General features: G+C 31.7%; 2 protein-coding genes and 1 non-coding gene across 4 annotated transcripts in view; 1 reads left to right on the top strand and 2 right to left on the bottom strand.

Moving 5' to 3' along the window:
- Positions 1 to 17,199, bottom strand: part of LOC129740152 (tudor domain-containing protein 6) — a 360,358-nt gene that overhangs the window by 161,692 nt on the left and 181,467 nt on the right. The window lies entirely within an intron of this gene.
- Positions 1 to 17,199, top strand: part of LOC129740153 (uncharacterized) — a 288,116-nt gene that overhangs the window by 95,662 nt on the left and 175,255 nt on the right. The gene's annotated exons all lie outside the window — the stretch shown is intronic.
- On the bottom strand, positions 10,998 to 11,069 carry Trnap-agg (transfer RNA proline (anticodon AGG)). The gene has a single exon. It is a non-coding gene; the product is annotated as a tRNA-Pro (tRNA).

Below are 17,199 nucleotides of genomic sequence, written 5' to 3'. Positions count from 1 at the left end.
ATAAAAATTTTAAAGGTTTTGTATGAAGTTAGCATGAAAATGTATTATTTCAAAGTAGTCGAAGATTCCTTTGAATTCAGCTACAGTCAGTGGTCGGAAAATCGCTCAAGAAAAGCAATCAGGAATGGTTTCTAGCTAGAATGATGCTACCTCCGAGTGCTGTGATACGCACGTGGTAAAAGTACCCATTGAATATATGTCGAAAATCAACACTAACTTGATACAATGCCCCATCGGAGGCTACCGTTGCTATTCGTCACGTGGCTAATCGACGGTGATCGACATACTTGGTGATACATTTTGAACGTCGCTCCCTCAATCATTCCCGAACGTCTATCCTCGCATCATTGTTGATAATGCTCGTTATTGATAGACGATCATTAATGTTTCAAAAGGAAAAATCTGAATAAATACCAGGACCACATGTTCAAAAAAGCTGTAGCACATGCTGGACAGTTCATTGTGGTTACCTAGTCATGATTTTGTCCTTCTAGGCAAAGCGAAAAATAAAAAATCATCTGATAGCCTACATAGATCGCTCAGAACTGATACATATCAGTTATGATCCTAAAGGTTGAAAGTCGTCAAGGGAAGGAAATCAGCATCGAGACTTTCGTTGCTGATAGTCTGCGTCCTTTTTTACCTCATCATGTATCGCAAAAGTGTTTCAAATACGGAAGCGTCGTTGTCATGCATGATTGTTTGTATGATTTGGTTGAAGAAGGAAAATTTGACTGCTTTGATTTTTTGGCTCTGAATGTAGTCAAGCATGACTCGGTGAAAATGATTGATTTTCGGAAGATTGGCTACAGTATACTGTAGCTGAATTCAAAGGAATCTTCGACTACTTTGAAATAATAGTTTCATTCAGCTAAGAGGTTCTTCAAACCTTTGATTATTAATGAAACTGTAAGAAGGTGAATTAAATGCATTAAATTGTAATAGCTATATAACATTTATTTTTGTTTTTTTTTTTCAATTCAATAATAAGTAGTTGTTTTTTTTTTAATTAAAAGATTTTGAACAAATAATGCTGGCAAGTTTTCATCTTCAAGCATGCAATAAGTCTTAAAGGATGAAAAACTTTTGAAATCAATTCAAACCATTTTAAGAGCTCGAGCAAGGCCGGGTAAATCAGCTAGTTAATTTTTTCAAAAAGATTGCAAATTTTTCCAGTTTGTTGAATCTCAACATTATTGGTCACCCTGAGATGTTAGTGAAAACGCATGGATGTATACAAGCTGTTTGATTTATTTTAACTATCGCTAAAATGTTGCCAGGAATCAAAGCATTATTGTTTATTTGCTAAGATTTGAGCGGTAAAAATTGTAATTCTAGTCGTCGACAAGAGAAGGTGTCTTGTCAATTTCCCAACCGAAATAAATCCGGAAAGAACATTGGTGCCTTGATTTCTGACAACAATATAGCGATAGTCCAAACGAATCAAACAGCTAGTATACATCCAGGCGTTTTCACTAACATTTCAGGGTTAACAATAGTGTTGAGATTCAACAAAGTTCAAAGGAACAAAGCTTCGAAATGTCTATTTGGAGCAGTTTGAAATTTTTTAAAGTAGACGTGTCAAAATGGGTAAAAATAGCAGCTGCACCATTCAAGGTCCCTAGAAGTTCTAAACTAGTGACTCATAGAACAAAAATGTTTAACTAATCTTAAAGTCGGGATGAATCATCCCTAAGGATGAAAATCCCAGAAGAAACTAATTTAAAAGTAACAACCTTTTTACAACTTGTAAGTTCGTTAAGACGTCTTCTGGACAAAATTTGGTATCGTATATAAGGCTAAAATGAATTAGACACAAATCTGAGCTGAACGTTACACAGAATAGAGCAACTGGATTGGTGAGATATTTGTGTGCTTAAAATTTGAATGTTCAGGAAAAACGCAGCCATTTATCGCAGTCTTGAATTTTTTTTTGGTTTTGATCACCGCACTTCTTGTGGTTTTCTTTAATTGAAATTTTTCGATGATTTACGACGAAAAATAAAACTCCTGTTTTTTTACGTTTCGGCTTACTGAATTTCAACCATTATCAGAAAAAAACGTGTTTTGCCGCGTGCTTCCTTTACGGCCGTCGTATGATATCCGTCGTACGACGTCCCTAATAGAAACACGTTGAAAAACATGGCTGAGGATGGCTTAAATTCAGTAAGCCGAAACGTAAAAAATAGCAGATTTATTTTTCATCGTAAATCATCGACATTCAAAAGAGGTTCGAAGATTTCGTCCATTAGGTTTAGATCTAGAAAGTTTGAAGAACTGTATTTCATAAAAAAAAATCTCCGTTTTTATACCAAAAACAAAGGGCGTTGAAAACCAATCTCTTCTCGAAGATCGCTAAAATCTCTTCCGCATGACTTTCATCGCGGCGGCGGCATTCCTTTCCGCGAGTCTGTGCTAAAACAACCGGAACCCGATACGATTAATCTTTTAATAAGGTGTGCAGAGGTCATGCCTCGGTGGGTCGTAGAGCGCCAAAAGAGATATAAGATGAAACGCCAAAAAAAAATTCGCAATCGCGCCAAAATCGGGCAACTTTACGACCGGGGGCCTGCTCAAGGCAGCCCAAACTAATAGAGCTCACCGCGTTACATTCTCCGGGGGCTCGCGAAGATCGCGTTCGCAGTTTTTTTCCTTCTTTTCTTTTAGCTAAGCAAAACAAAAATGATCGGTTAACTCGGCATCTTTTTCCCTGAAGGCATTTGTTTTTTTTTTCGTGAGCTCGTTTCCATCTTTCGGAAGGTTCACCGGGTGAAAGACAAGCCAGGACCGGAACGTAATGACTGGTGAATCAACCTCATACATACCCACATTCGGTTTTCTTTATTGATGGTTGAAGTTTAAAAAACAAACCGCGATCCGGCCAGCCGTCTGGTCTGGGTGGAAGTAAATTTGAAAAGAAAAAAATCGCAAAACAAGTGCTACTCCATCAATATGCGCATTGCATTGCCGACCCAGCGAACGAAGTTACGTAATTGAGATGTAACGCGAGAGATTTATACAAGCAGAAACCGCGCAAAGAAAATGGATCAGCAGACATGATGTGGCGTGGAGCGTTTCCAAGTAAGGAAGTTTAACGCGGGGTCTCATTAAGATGGCACGTGAGATGTGTCGTGATCGATCAATATCACCTTGAACTTTGAACCGAAAATGTTGGGGAAGATCATTTGTTTTCTTCATTGCAGAAAAAAAGGTGGAACGAAATTTTACAGCTAAAAACTGTCGATTGTTGTTAAGGGTAGTGAAAAAAACATAAAAAAAATGGATATGGAATATATGATGGATGGACAACAAATTTGGAATTCGTAGTTTTGGAATTCGTAAATATTCGTAGTTTTTTTCTGTTTTACTGGAAAATATTTGAATATCAGAAAAAATAATGCCTACCAAAAGCTGATGAATGAAATTCACAAGAATTTCCTTTCATACAGAGGCAGAACAACATTGGACTTATGCTGTTGCCCTAGGGAACGCAAAAATTTAACAAACTAGATCAAGTCAATTTACATAACGTAATGACTGTTTACTGGTAGCAAACAATCAAACATTTTGTAAAAGGTGTTTCATATTGAAAATAATACTGTAAATCAGGCATGTCAAACTCGTTTAGGTGTGCGGGCCGCATTACAAATTTTCTATGACGTAGAGGGCCGCAGCCAAAATCAGTTAGAAAACATAACATATTAGTTTCGCGGAGATTAGATACAATACAATGGAATATAGTTATAAGTAAACTTGAAATGAAATTTTGCGTTAAATTTTTACTAAAGCTTTTAATGTTTAACATATAATTATAATAATCTATATTATGATGCTTGACATCTTTTCTGAGATACTAGTTTATAAATTTCAGGTTGAAGTTAATTTGTCACTGACACTTTGATTATTGATGATAAATTTGTATCAGATAGTCTCGAACGATGAGAAGTTTTTGTAGCTTTCATTATGGAAAAAAACTGCTCACATAGATAGGTACTTGCAAGCATAGCAAGAATTCTGGCAACAAATTTCCATAACTCAACGTAGCGTTCAGGCAAATAGCTGTAAAATTTTTGTACAGCCACTTCAATGTTTTTCGATTTTAATGAAGAATCACACTGTAGCTCTATCAACTCTAGTTGCAAATTATCAGCAGCATTTTCAGGAAATGGAGATACAAACAACGAAAATTCTTGCTCGTATGAATTAAAGTCAAGAAAACGGCTTTTGAATGCATATAGTAACGATTCTAGGTGAAGTACGTATTTTCCAAATGACGCAGCCTCATTTGATCTTTTCAGTTCTTGACACGTAGAGAAGTGCACAAGGTTTTCTTTGGAAATTTGGTTGATCTATAACCGTAACTCCGCTTGAAAGTTTTTCACATCATCACAAGCAGTTATGATATATTTTTCTTTTCCTTGAAGTTTTAAGTTCAAATCTTTCAGGTGGCCAGTGAGATCAACGGCAAATGCCAAATCCTGAACCCAGCCGTCTGCTTGGAAATGTTCAACAGGTTCACCTTTCATTTCCAAAAATAATATTATTTTCTCTCGTAGCAAAAAAAATCTTTTTGATATTTTGTGGCAGGAAAGCAAGCGTACTTCTGTGTAGTAGGGAACACAATCGAATTCATGTTCAATGTCTTCCAAAAATGTCGAAAATTGCCAATGATTGAAACCACGGGGACGGATAAAATTTATAGTATCTGAAACTAGTTTTAGCACATTAATTGCTTTGCGCATAATGTCTTTTGGTGAATAATACATTGAAAATGAGCAAATTTGAAATTGCTATCGGTCTCCCTTATTTTCGCAAGCAGTTTTGCACCATTACAACTAATCGTTATTCAGTGCTCATTTCAGATTTTTATAATTTTATCTTCATACTTTTTTAAACAAACAAACACTACAACTTCCCAAAAAGTATATGGAAAATCGCACAACAAAGAAACTTTGAAGCGTGCTATCTCGAAAGTAGCTTTTGTGCACTTATACCCCTTTAGCTCAGAGGGCCTCATAATTGTTCAGAGCTACAAATTTAATCACGGAAAATTTTTGATTATTCAGGATGTGCTTTTTTACAATGAATAATATTGATATTCAGACTTACAAACATCTTCAATTTAAAAAATATTACAATATGTCTGTTGTTCTTTCTTACCGAACTTAATTATAGATCCAAAATACTTGGAAGATATTCATGTTGTTTACGCTATGAATGTTTACACACAATCTTACACGGAAGCGAAAATCACCTCAAACTGTGGTTCAGAGCAACAATGTTACGCGTGTTTATCTGAGAGGAAATTTGAACATCGAAAAACATTTGCATTATTTGTGATATTTTACTTAAAAATCAGTGGTGTTTTTTTGTGACAATTTAAGACGGGGCTACGCGGGCCGCATTGACCAAGGCCGCGGGCCGCATGCGGCCCGCAAACCCCCAGTTTGACATGCCTGCTGTAAATCGAAAAAAAAAATCTTAAAATACTCCGCCGATAGCTGACAGATTAGTATTGGTAAAACTGATGTGGAAAATGTGGTCATAGACAAAATTTTTGGGGCAGGATCGAGAAAAATCCAGGAAGGTCCCCTGTGGGAGACACGAAAACTACTGAGAATTACCTGAGTGTATACACTTTGTTTTGGGGAAAACATATGAATGCATGGATGGAATTTGATGAAATTATCAGTGAAGTTACTTAGTAATATAATGTGTACGGTGTACAAAATTTGATAACAATTTGAGATAGCGTTCAATACAGAAGCTCATTGTCATTTTTTTTTGTGGCAGGATCGATAAAAATCCAAGAATGTTCCAGTGGGAGACCCAAAACAGCTGGAAATCTACTATTCGACCAACGTGCAACATATGGTGCAAAAATTTGAATAAAAGCGAAGATGAATGATTCCATGAACTTAAGGAATGTGAGAGGTTTTATCATGTAGAATCCAAAAATTTCAACAGGGGAAGTGATGAACAAATTTTTTTATGACTGGTTCGGCTAGCTGACTTATAAATAGGCCTTACTTCATTTCTACAAGGTAGAGAAGCTACCCACCGGTAAAATAAACAAAATACGGTGGTCAAATCGTGCACAAAATATTTGGACCGCTAGCGGGGAGATATTAAAAAAAAAACGTAATGGACAGCAAAACGAATTCTTTAGCGGGCACCTGGCGAATTTCCAGTCAAATTTTTTGTTAACAAATCTAGCCTATATTTTCCGGAGATAAACAAGGAAAATTTGATGCCTTTTACTTAAGGAAGCTGACGATTTGAGGAAGCTGCAAATCAGTCAGGGTTCCATAACGATTGACACGATGAATGGCTGAAATATACACAGAAAACTGAATTCAAATACGATAATTTTTCCTGCATAGCACTTTAATAGGTCTAATAAAGTTCAGCCCCTGTTTTGGTTAGATTTGAATCGTGCTATCATGCGAAAACTGTGGTGGAGTGATGAAAAGTCAAATATGCTAGTTTCGTGCCGAAGGAGGACAATTGGCTAAATTTGTCATAACTTCGACAAAATTAAAAAAAATTGAGTGATTTTGAAGGTCAAGCTTCGGGAAACAGAAAACGTCATCAAAAATAGCCTCAAATTGAAAAATAGGTAGTTAAGAGTATACATTATAGATGACGCACATTGTGCCCAAAACTTGAAATCGAAAAATTTCTTCATTGGAGGCTATTTTAAAAAATGATTTCGCTGAACGTCACAAAATATTCCACATGTTCACATTACATTACTAGAAAGCTGCACTGAAAATTTTATCAATTTCTATCCATGCGTTGAAAAGTTGTTCAAAAAAAAAGTGTTGCATTTTTTTCGAATACTCTTCTTATTACAAAAAGAAATCGCTAGATGGTCGCGCGAACTGTACTTAGTTTCTATTTTTAACCTGAACGAAATTAATTTAATTGTGAAATACTAAGCCAAAAGAAGCAAAATAAAACAAAAAAAAATTGTGGAGACCAAAACTTCAAAAGGAAAAAAACATGTTCAAATTGTAGAGTTAAATTAAAATCTAAGAAGCGATATATTTCAATCGCTTGGAAAACTTCACTTTACACAAAATTTGAACATCAACAAACATCAAAACAATATGAAAATGAAAACCACAAACTTTTAAACAAAAACGAACATAAATTATATGAATGACAAACAATTAAAGACAAATTTTTATTTTATTTTATTTTAATTTTTGTAATTTATTTTTTCATTTTTGTAATTTTTTATCGTTTTTGTAATTTTTGTCATTTTAACATTTTTGTATTTTTTTTTTATTTTGTGTATTTTTAGAAATTTTAGTAATTTTTGTAAATTTTGTCATTTTGTATAAATTTCTGTTATTTTTTAAACTTTTTGTAGTTTTGTTGTTTTTGATATTTTCGTAAATTTTGGAATTTTTGTCATTTTTGTAGTTTTTGTAATTTTTCTAAATTTATAGTTTTTGATATTTTATTTTGAAATGTTTACATTTTTTGTTATTTTTTAAATATTTGTAATATTGCAACTTTTGTAATTTTTGTCATTTTTGTCATTTTTGTCAATTTTGAGATATTTGCTAATTTTGTCTTTTTTGTCATTATTGTCATATTTGTCCATTCCAGTCATTTTTGCAATTTTTGTTATTTTTGCCATTTTTGTAATTTTTGTCATTTTTGTTTTTTGTCATTTTTGTCATTTTTTATCAATTTTGTAATTTTTGTATTTTTTATCATTTTTGTCGTTTTTTGTCATTTTGGTCATTTCACCATTTAAGTCAATTTTATCAATTTAGAAATTTTTGCAATTTTTGCAATTGTTGTCATTTTTGTCTTTTTTGTCTTTTTTGTCTTTTTTGTCTTTTTTGTCTTTTTTGTCTTTTTTGTCTTTTTTGTCTTTTTTGTCTTTTTTGTCTTTTTTGTCTTTTTTGTCTTTTTTGTCTTTTTTGTCTTTTTTGTCTTTTTTGTCTTTTTTGTCATTTTTGTCTTTTTTGTCTTTTTTGTCATTTTTGTCATTTTTGTCATTTTTGTCATTTTTGTCATTTTTGTCATTTTTGTCATTTTTGTCTTTTTTGTCTTTTTTGTCTTTTTTGTCTTTTTTGTCTTTTTTGTCTTTTTTGTCTTTTTTGTCTTTTTTGTCTTTTTTGTCTTTTTTGTCTTTTTTGTCTTTTTTGTCTTTTTTGTCTTTTTTGTCTTTTTTGTCTTTTTTGTCTTTTTTGTCTTTTTTGTCTTTTTTGTCTTTTTTGTCTTTTTTGTCTTTTTTGTCTTTTTTGTCTTTTTTGTCTTTTTTGTCTTTTTTGTCTTTTTTGTCTTTTTTGTCTTTTTTGTCTTTTTTGTCTTTTTTGTCTTTTTTGTCTTTTTTGTCTTTTTTGTCTTTTTTGTCTTTTTTGTCTTTTTTGTCTTTTTTGTCTTTTTTGTCTTTTTTGTCTTTTTTGTCTTTTTTGTCTTTTTTGTCTTTTTTGTCTTTTTTGTCTTTTTTGTCTTTTTTGTCTTTTTTGTCTTTTTTGTCTTTTTTGTCTTTTTTGTCTTTTTTGTCTTTTTTGTCTTTTTTGTCTTTTTTGTCTTTTTTGTCTTTTTTGTCTTTTTTGTCTTTTTTGTCTTTTTTGTCTTTTTTGTCTTTTTTGTCTTTTTTGTCTTTTTTGTCTTTTTTGTCTTTTTTGTCTTTTTTGTCTTTTTTGTCTTTTTTGTCTTTTTTGTCTTTTTTGTCTTTTTTGTCTTTTTTGTCTTTTTTGTCTTTTTTGTCTTTTTTGTCTTTTTTGTCTTTTTTGTCTTTTTTGTCTTTTTTGTCTTTTTTGTCTTTTTTGTCTTTTTTGTCTTTTTTGTCTTTTTTGTCTTTTTTGTCTTTTTTGTCTTTTTTGTCTTTTTTGTCTTTTTTGTCTTTTTTGTCTTTTTTGTCTTTTTTGTCTTTTTTGTCTTTTTTGTCTTTTTTGTCTTTTTTGTCTTTTTTGTCTTTTAAGTATTTTTTGTCTTTTTTTTTGTCTTTTTTGTCTTTTTAGTCTTTTTTGTCTTTTTTGTCTTTTTTGTCATTTTTGTCATTTTTGTCATTTCTGTCATTTCTGGCATTTTTGACATTTTTGACATTTTTGACATTTTTTACATTTTTGTCATTTTTTTCATTTTTATCATTTTTATCATTTTTGTCATTTTTGTCATTTTTGTCATTTTTGTCATTTTTGTCATTTTTGTCATTTTGGTCATTTTGGTCATTTTTGTCATTTTTGTCATTTTTGTCATCTTTGTCATTTTTGTCATTTTTGTCAATTTTGTCATTTTTGTCATTTTTGTCATTTTTGTCATTTTTGTCATTTTTGTCATTTTTGTCATTTTTGTCATTTTTGTCATTTTTGTCATTTTTGTCATTTTTGTCATTTTTGTCATTTTTGTCATTTTTGTCATTTTTGTCATTTTTTTCATTTTTTTCATTTTTGTCATTTTTGTCATTTTTGTCATTTTTGTCATTTTTGTCATTTTTGTCATTTTTGTCATTTTTGTCATTTTTGTCATTTTTGTCATTTTTGTCATTTTTGTCATTTTTGACACTTTTGTCATTTTTGTCATTTTTTCGTTTTTGTCATTTCTGTCATTTTTGCCACTTTTGTCATTTTTGTCATTTCTGTCATTTCTGTTATTTTTGCCATTTTTGTCATTTTTGTCGTTTATGTCATTTCTGTCATTTTTTTTTCAATTTTGTCATTTTTGTCATTTTTATCATTTTTTGTCATTTTTGTCATTTTTGTCATTTTTGTCATTTTTGTCATTTTTCTCATTTTTGTCATTTCTATTATTTTTGTCATTTTTTAATTTATTTTTTTTCTTGTAATTTTTACAATTTTTTTCACTTTTGTCATTTTTGTCGTTTTTAGAATTTTTGTCATTTTTGTCCGGATTTTTTTTTTTGTAATTTTGACAATTTACGCTCAAAAATAACAAATTTTAGCATTGAAAAATCAATTTTAAAAAATTAAACTAAACCATAACAAGTTTTCGAAAAACTTACATTTTTTAATGAATGCCAGATACATGTTTTGCGACTCATTCGACATTCAAAGCTGGGTTGCCCTTCAGTCGGATAAAATTCACAAAGTCCAATCTTCGAATGTTCGAATTGCACAGGTGGTCATTCCTCAAATTCCATCAATTATCCAGTCAATTTTTGAATTCAACGACCCGCAAAAACGAAGCTAAGCATTTCTTCTGACCCCAACCAGTGATTAGACACCAGTTTGAACTTGAGATCAGTTTCTCTAAAAGCGGTCACCGACTATTGTCGGTTATTATCAACAATTCAACTACAACAAAAAAGTGTTCCCAAAAACCAACTATGAATGGAACAAAATAGACCAATCACCTTCAAGGTGTACCTGCCCTAGTAATTATTCCGAGTGGGGGTCACTGGATGAAAGTTGATTAATATAGAGCTAGCTCCATCTTTGTTTCTATTTGATCAATGAAAGGTTTCCACCACTTTAGATTGCCTATCTCAATCTACTTTTTTTTTCTTAATATTTAATTTCGGTGACAGTGACCCCTAAAAGGAAGAAACGAAAACTAACAAAAACCTTCCCATTTCTCACTATACTTAGTGAGGTGAACCTTCTTTCAAATCTGTCTCATCAGGAAGACAATCGGTAGAGTGCCTGCCTAATGACCCAGTTTTTATTTTGCTGCTTTTGGTGACGGTCACTTCCCCCAGAAATTTGTTTATTTTAGAGATTTGGATCGCCGCGCTGCCGGTCACGCGAAAGTTGTGATTTTGTTTGAGTTTTCCCCCTTTCACGATAAGCTGGGCTTGGCTGGGCGTTTCTTGTTTACTTTCTTTGATCGATTCCAGTAAAATACATATTAGTATAAGGTGCCGCTAAATTCACTCGGAGGTAAAAAAAACACATATTGGTTTCCGGTTTATCTTTGATGGGAACAATTTAAAGCGAGGATAAAGGTTATCGAAAAAAAACCCGTTCATTGAAGATTGTAATCTCTTAGAGGTAAAAAAAAGATCGAGTGGGCTCGTCCGGGATTTGAACCCGGGACCTCTCGCACCCTAAGCGAAAATCATACCCCTAGACCAACGAGCCCGTTGTGACGAGGGGCTCCGAAATCGGCACCAATATCTGTTGGCTATTTTTAGAGCCTGTCGATGTCTTAACGATTAACATTTTAGATAGGGAGTTGTGTGTGCAAGTTTCCACACGATTTTGACCCAATTGGGCGACCTTACATTATTCAATTTGAGATCAAAACATAGGAAAAAGTGTCCTTCACAAAGTGTGAAAGAATTATTAGAATAAGAAAACACTATGAGCGAGATATAAGCAAAAAAAACATTCTTCTATTTTTTAATTCAATCTTGGGGTCATTGCTGCGGAAGTGAAGTGTTTGTGCCGGTCAATCCCCGACTCTTTTGCAAATTAGCTTAGAGCTGTTAGTTTTATTTCTTTATTTTCCGACACCTTCCTGCCGGTTTTAACTCTCCTTTTATCTTGTTGTTGTGTTCAAGAGATCTTCACTTGATTAGCATTTAATTTTCTCTCTACATTCCATTCTTCACATCCAGGCAGCGAAACAAAAATCTTAGCATAGGAAACCAAAAAGTAGAAAAAAAAACAATAACAATCGCTGGACCCCCTCCATCTTATCAGGGAAACCGAGCGAAAAAAAACGGAATTAATTAGAAACACTTTATTATATTATAAACAGTTGTTTTGTTTCGTATGGTTTTTTTTTCGATTATCTTTCTCTCTACCTTGTGGTTCAACTATAATTTCTACAGCAGCCGGTAACCGGCAGCATCAATTGTGTGATCTGATCAAGTTTGAGATAAGTGGGAACAGAAGGAAAAAAAAACAAATGGAAAAGCCCTCTTCTGGTGTTGGGTTTTAACCCTACCGGTTGCAGAAACTAATGACTTCTCAATTAGTGGCCGTTCCTACCACGACTTTTGAGCTAGATTAAAAGTAAGAGATAAACAAGCCCTCCTGAGGTGAGGGCTAATTTGTTTTATTGGACCTTCAAATGATGATAGAGATGAACTTTCTTCCCTACTCCGAAAAAAAAAACACGCATATTAAATCGGATGGGAAACTATGATAACAACTTAGTCGGCCTTCGATCGAGAAAGCTGGGGAGAAGATTTTAAATTTCAATAATAAGATTATGTATTACCCCCCCGCCCACCCCCCCCCCAAATTGTAACAAAAAATTGCCCTAGGAAAAAGGCCTTATAAAAGCAGAAAATTCATTGTACAGTAGACTGAGTCGATTTGGGGTCATTTTTAAATTTCTCAAACCCTGGGGTCTAAAAAGCTTCGTCTTGATCGAAAACTCATCCATGATTTTTTGCAGAATTTTTAAGAAACGTTTACATGAGTAAATCTGAACTTTTAGGTTTGTATGGGAAAATTGAATATTTTGTACTGAAAAATCAACATCGTTTTTGTTTCTTCGGTGGAACCGAGCCAGCTGACAGTTTTTGTGCCAATTTATAAAATTCCCAAGGGAAATTTTTCGCTGAACAACTTTGTCGAAGACTGTAACTTCGTATCTTATTAGGCAAAAAAGTTATTGGCTGTTTAACAGAGATATGTCTTTTCGCATTGATAAACAATAAATTCAATTGACATCCCTGCAGGGCACCTAGCGAGGTATTGCTTGACTACTTTTCTTGCAACACTTCGTGAGGCTCCAGCAGTGATGTCAATTGAATTTGTCGTTTATCAATGCGAAAAGACATACCTCTGTTAAACAGCTAATAACTTTGCCTAATAAGATACGAAGTTTCGGTCTTCGACACAGTTGTTTAGCGGAAAATTTTTCTTAGGAATTTTATAAAATAGCACAAAAACAGTCAGCTGGCTCGGTTCCACCGAAGAAACAAAAACGATGTTGATTTTTCAGAACAAAATATTAAATTTTCTCATACAAACCTAAAAGTTCAAATTTACTCATACAAACGTTACTTAAAAATTCTGCAAAAAATCATGGATGAGTTTTGGACCAAAACGAAGCTTTTAGACCCCAGGGTTTGAGAAATTCAAAAATGACCCCAAATCGACTCAGTCTATTGTACAGGCCTCTGTGAAAAAAATGATTTCACACAAAGCTTGTTAACCGACATGACAAATACTTCGACGTCTTTTTATACGTAGCCTTTTTGTATCAAATTGACAGGTTTTCATAAATTTTTGGAACGCATCCAACGAAATTGGCATATATTCGTTGTTTTGCTCCAAAACTTTGCAAAAAAAAAGTCCGGTTTACTTGATCTTGAAATTTTAACGGTTTTGTGGTTCTTTCGAATCACTGTGAAAATTTCAGTTTTTATAGGATTTGTACACAGTTGAAGAAATCATCAGATTTCAGAAAAATAATTAACTATTCTAGAGGGACAGTCATTTTTTTTTGTACAAATCTCAAGACGTTTTCATAAAAAAAAAGTTTTTTTTCTATAAATAAAATGAAAAACATAAGTCATTTGAACTTCAGATTCGTGAAAATATAGAAAATCAGACATTGCTGATCTTTAAACGTTTGATTTTAAGATTTTATTTTGTATCAGGGTAGGGACCTTAAATTTTGATAGGAGTTTGTTTTTGATACTTCTTACATTAGAAATACATATCACGATGTATTTCGTAGAAGGACTTGAAGAAAAAATACAGTAATGCTAATTTTTGCATGGGGCTGAAAGTAGAGCTTTTCCCGGTTCATTTTTAATAAAAATTAAAATATTTGGTCGGTGACCTCCTATACGATTTTTTTTTGAAAATTTCTTATTTGAAATCTTCGAAAAAAATATAAAAATTTTAAGTGTTTTCTAATTTCTGAGGAGCTAAATCTCTTAGTTATTACTTTCAATATTTTAAAATTGAACTGGTAACTCAACAATCTCATCAAAAACTTTAATAAATTTTCAAAATTCTTTCAAACTTGTTACAGAGCTATCAAAACAATGAAAATTGTTTAAAAGGCTTAAATTTTGCGTGTTACTTTCCTTTGATACAATGATCATTCCCACTATATTATTATAATAACCTCTTGAATTCTTTGTTTTAAAATGAATTTTATAGTTTTTAGGAAATGATTTATTTTAATGGATGAATTGAGTCTAAAACTGGGATAAATTTGAAATAATTCCAAAAAATGTATTTCTATCATTGTGTCGATCTTAAATTTACAAAAATTAACAGTATTGTTCGTCAAGGTGAATTGCAAATTATCGATTGAAAGCTAGCCTGCAGTGCGTAAGATTTCTCATATATTGATCACCCAATACTTTTTAGGTAATTCCACTGTACACTGAAGTTCATCTTTATTATTTAATAGAACATGAATGAAGCATTAATGTTATAGTAGAATAATCATAGGTTCTACAATTATATACCAATTATGGTTAAACCTCTAGAAATCATTGTTTTAAATGAACTATAAAAATCCATAAAAACTAAAAATTTTATATGCATAAATCTGGTCAAAAACCGTCGATGAAAATAAAGTAACTCCTGAAAAAATTCAATTTTCAACATTTTGTTGATCATTAATCCAAAAATACCAACAGTACTTCAATTCTTGAACAAAAATTAAGTTCAAACGATTGATATAAAATGTGTTCTCCTTCGATGTCAGCAAATGAATTCAGAAATTTATGTTATGTAGCGGAAGATGTACGGATTTCAATGCAAGTACTTAAACTTTTACCTGAATTTTATATTTTTAATTCTATTGGAAACAGGTCTGCTTAGATATGTTCAAATTTAGTCTAAGGTAAACAAAACTCAAAAAATCCATAAAGAAGTGGTATCATCAAAAAAATGTTTTTTTAAAAGCGAAAAAGGAAAGATTTTTAATATTTTGTTGGAAACCAATAAAAAAGTATTGGACTTTTGTTATTCATTTATCTTCAAATTCCATTCCATCAGAATTAGTTTTCCAATATATACACATATGAATATAAATTCATATTCATATGAAAATAAGTTATATAGAATATCCAAATCACTAATCGTTACAGGCGTTGACATTTCATATTGTTTCAGAATGAAAAAAACTTGAATGAAAACAAAAAAATAAATTTATTAAGAGAAAAATTACTATTCCATTGCACTGGAATAATTTTGCAGATAAAAACTAATAAATATGGACTATAAATTTTCAAAAAAAAAATCAATGAGTACTCACCGACCAAATATTCAAATTTTGCTCGAAAATAATTCAGAAAAGGCTAAATTTTCCATTTTTGAAAAAAAAAGAGTAACTGTTTTTTTTTCTCTTTAAAGCGTCTTCTACACACCGTCTAACACACCGTGATATGTATATTGCAACTCGGGGAACTTTAAGCAAATGTTTAATATATGTAGAATGACAAACAAAACATTTTTTATATATGAATTCGTTCCTCAAGATAATTCAATCAAAATACATAACAACAACATTGAAAAACAATATAGTTTTCTGAAGATTTCGAAAAAGATATTTCTTTCATCAAAAAATGCAATCCTGCAACTAATAACGTCTCACGCTTTCAAAATAATTGCTTTTTGAATAAAATATTTTAATGAAACATGTCTATCGAACACTGAATCATTTGACGTCTAAAACTAAAACTGGTAGTAGGAAACTGGCAAGAAAGACATTAAGGACCGCTATGTTTTTTCGTTTGTTTATTTAGCTGGGATTTTAACAAAATCGTGTTATTCATTATCAAATTTCTAACATTTTAGTTATGCTTGTAGGTGTAGCACATTTGCCGAGAACGAAAAAATGAGATATATCGTATTAAGTCCGCAATGAGTTAAAAAGGCGATCGTTAATTTGTTAATAAACTGAAGTAATTGTTTTATAGATAAATCTATTTCGAGACTGCCGATTTTTTTTTAAATTTTGAAATTGATTCAAATATATTTTTGGAATTCTGTGATAAATATAACAATTTTCTAGGGTGGTCTAACCGGTTTTAACGAAACCGGTAGATCTGTCTATTTTTCGAATACGGAAATACCGATATTTCCGGTAAATCATTCTTCAGCCTGGAAAAGAGGCAACAGTAAAATCCACACAGATATGAAAAACAATCTTTTCTGTTATATAAAAATATACATATTTCATTCTTACAAGTCACTGATTTTTGATTGAATTTTGAATGTTGAAAACATGTCCAGCATGTCCAAAATAATCCGGGGAATCTGGAATGCTTACCCTACAATAAATAATACATCGCTTTATCCTAATTGAGTAAGGAATAAATTTTTGGAGGGTTCAGTTAATCAAACATTAAGTTTTGATTTTGAAATATTTTCTTCAAATTTAAAAAAAAAACGTTACGGATTCTTCGATAGCTGGAATGACTTTTTCTTAGCTTTGTGAATAAATTGGTAACAGTAATTATTATTTTTTGGGGAGAGATGTAGAATTACAAAAAAAAACATTTCTCATTTTCATTAAAAACAAACGTCATGTGAAATTACAAGATAACTTAAAACTAACATTATTTGTCAGGAACTTTATAAATATGCACTATGTAGAAAGCTTCATGTTTACTTTAATTGAATAAAAAACTTTTTTTATAAACACTCCCGAATTTCAACCGGGCAATATCTGAGTAAAAATCTGGAATCATTGAAGTTTTAAAAAATCAAAGAAAGTGGGAAAATCATTAAAAATCATTCGAAATTATGAGTTTTCGAGAGCTTTGCGGGAAATAAAATAAATAAAAGTGGGCAATCTATAATGTTTTCTTTAAAAGTATTATTAGAAGTAGTGCAAAATTAATGTAACAATTTTGAAAAAAAAAAAAAAACCAATGTATTTCTCAAATTTGACCAATCGATAATACTGAGTTTCTCTGTTGAATTGCTATTCCAGTTCCAGTATAAGATTTGAATGTTGATAACTTCTTCTTCTTTTTGTAAGGTATTTCTTAGACTAAGCTTGCCAGATTGCCTGATTTACCCGGACTTGCTCAAATATATGCCACAAAATTAAGGAAAAGTCCGGTCCAGCCCGGTTGCCTGGATTTCGTTAAAAAATGCCCGTATTCAGCCCGGATTTTTTCGCTTTTTTGACAAATCTAGCAAAAACACTCAAGTTAAATTATTAAAATATTTGTTTCTTTGCGTCGATTTTTTTTTGAGCAAGTTTAATCTTAAAAAAAAACATTAAGTTTTTTGGAATCCTAAGATACGCTGTTAAAGCTGATGAACACATTTTGAT

Source organism: Uranotaenia lowii, chromosome 1 (genome assembly GCF_029784155.1).
Source record: "Uranotaenia lowii strain MFRU-FL chromosome 1, ASM2978415v1, whole genome shotgun sequence".
Classification (NCBI taxonomy): domain Eukaryota; kingdom Metazoa; phylum Arthropoda; class Insecta; order Diptera; family Culicidae; genus Uranotaenia; species Uranotaenia lowii.
The sequence above is the reverse complement of the archived record's forward strand: the minus strand, read 5'-3'. Positions and strand labels throughout refer to the sequence as shown.